Source organism: Propithecus coquereli, unplaced genomic scaffold, assembly GCF_000956105.1.
Source record: "Propithecus coquereli isolate 6110/MARCELLA unplaced genomic scaffold, Pcoq_1.0 Scaffold239, whole genome shotgun sequence".
Taxonomy (NCBI): Eukaryota; Metazoa; Chordata; class Mammalia; order Primates; family Indriidae; genus Propithecus; species Propithecus coquereli.
In genome coordinates, this window is record NW_012147941.1 from 1,245,491 (window position 1) to 1,247,675 (window position 2,185).

Sequence of the window (2,185 nt, forward strand, 5' to 3'; positions counted from 1 at the left end):
AGTCCCACCTATCGGTGTGCCCATCACCCAGATAGTGTTCATAGTACCCATTAGGCTGGTTTTTGCCTTCCCTGCTCCCTCTAGAAACAGGCTCTTGCTGTGCTGCTTCTCCAGCCTCTCCGGGGGCTTGGTATGTCATAGTTGCAAGAAGGTTGTGGCAGCACCACACCTTACAACAACTGCTAAGCAGAAAGAAGTCATCTAAGAAGCAAAAGTTTTCCCAGAAGATGTCATTGGCCAGAAAATGGGTCACATGGACACGTGTTAACGGTAAGTATGGCTGGGAGAGTGGCAGAGGAGAATGGACAGGCAATACACCAAGCCTCATTCCTTGGGGTTGGGCACCTACTGTTAGCAATGAAATAAAGTTTCGTCGGCAAGGATGAAAGAGGGAAAGTATGCTGGGAACACCTAACAGTGTCTGGCACGGGGGTGGGGGGGGGTAGGACCTGAGGGAAAGATGTTTCAGTTAGAGGGAACAGCATGTGCAAAGGCTTAGAGGTAAGAGCATAACCCATTCATGGAACTGAACGTCCTTTGTTATTTCTGGAGCCATCACGAAGTTGTTTCAAGGAATTTGGGTTTCAGACAGGATATCCTATTTTCCCAGAAGGACCAAAGTCTTCTCATTTCCTTTTTAGCACATTTTAGCCACAGACCCACTGGGCAGATCAGCAGAGGTCCCAGCCCATTCTCATAAGCCCGCTCAGGTCAATCTTCTCTGATGACCTGGCTTGGGAGAAGGGTGTGCGCTGGGCATTGAACTGAGGCAGCATAGTTGAGGCTGGCCTCTGGGGCGGGGCTGTGACAGTATCTCCAGGCCCTTCATCCAGGAATAGGTTAAGGGGAGCTCTTTGGGCAGGAAAGGCTCGCTGGAGGAGCGCCAAGGCCCAGAGAGAATGAAGGGCTGGAAGAGCCACTTCACTCCTTCCTGTGGTTTGCTGAGAATAATGGAGCAGATAGCTGCCACCCCCACACGTCCCACTGCACAGCCCACTGGGCTAAGAGGACCGCTGTGGGCAGAGGTGAAGTGGAAGGGGCCAGTCCGGTAGGGTTAGTTAACACCCTGGCATTTGGGCCGACTTCATCTCCGAGCCTCAGCTTCCTTGTGTGTAAAGTGGGAATTGTACCTTTAAAACAAAGTGTGACCACTGAGGGCATTGCCTGTGGCAGTCCAGTCACCTGAACCGTCACCCCTGGCTGTGGCCTCTCAGCTGCTTCCTAGGGCAGCCACAGCCAGGCCCAACCTTCTGTCCACTCACCGCCCTGTTGCCACAGTGGAGGGAGGAGGAAGTGCGTGGGAGTCTACGGATGGGTCTGGGCCTGCGCTAAGGGTGGAACCTCTGAGAAACCGGATTTGCCCCTCTTCCTTTTCCTTCCCCTCTCCCCTGACCCCGTCCTACCATATCTGGATCTTCTGCCCCCTTGCTGGAGGTTATCAGCGCTTCTCACCGTTGGGATCGGGGCTCAGAGCTCTATGGGGTGTTGTGGAATGAGCACGGAAGGGGCACGGGGTCCCCTCCTTGAGTGTCTGCCCTGCCACTCACTAGCTTTGTGAACCTGGCAAATCATTTTCCCTCTCTGGACTTTAGCTGCCTCCTCTTTGGTAAAATGAGGGTAAAACACCTTCTCCATTCCTGTCTGCGAACTCTGGTGAGAGCCTGTTTATTGTAAAAAGAACAAATCTTGCAAATGGAGGCAACAAGCCTGCATTTGGCATCAGATTGGAGTTTGAATCCTGGCTCCACTACCAACAGACCTTGTGCAAGTCTTTTTTTTTTTTTTAATTTTTATTAATTAAAAGGGGGGAAGAGTGAGGAAAAAATTTCCTTTTTTTTTTTTGAGACAGTCTCACTCTGTTGCCTTGGGTAGAGTACAGAGGTGTCATTGTAGCTCACAGCAGCCTCAAACTCCTGGGATCAAGTGATCCTCCTGCCTCAGCCTCCTGAATAGCTGGGACTACAGGTGTGTACCACCACACATGGCTAATTTTTTCTATTTTTGGTAGAGATTGGGTCTCGCTCTTGCTCAGGTTGGTCTTGAACGCCTGAGTGCGAGCGATCCTCCCGTCGCAGCCTCCCAGAGTGCTAGGATTACAGACGTGAGCCACCGCGCCCGGCCCTTGTGCAAGTCTTGAAATGTCTCTGAGCCTCAGCTTCCTCATCACTTCTGTGCGTTGTCCTGC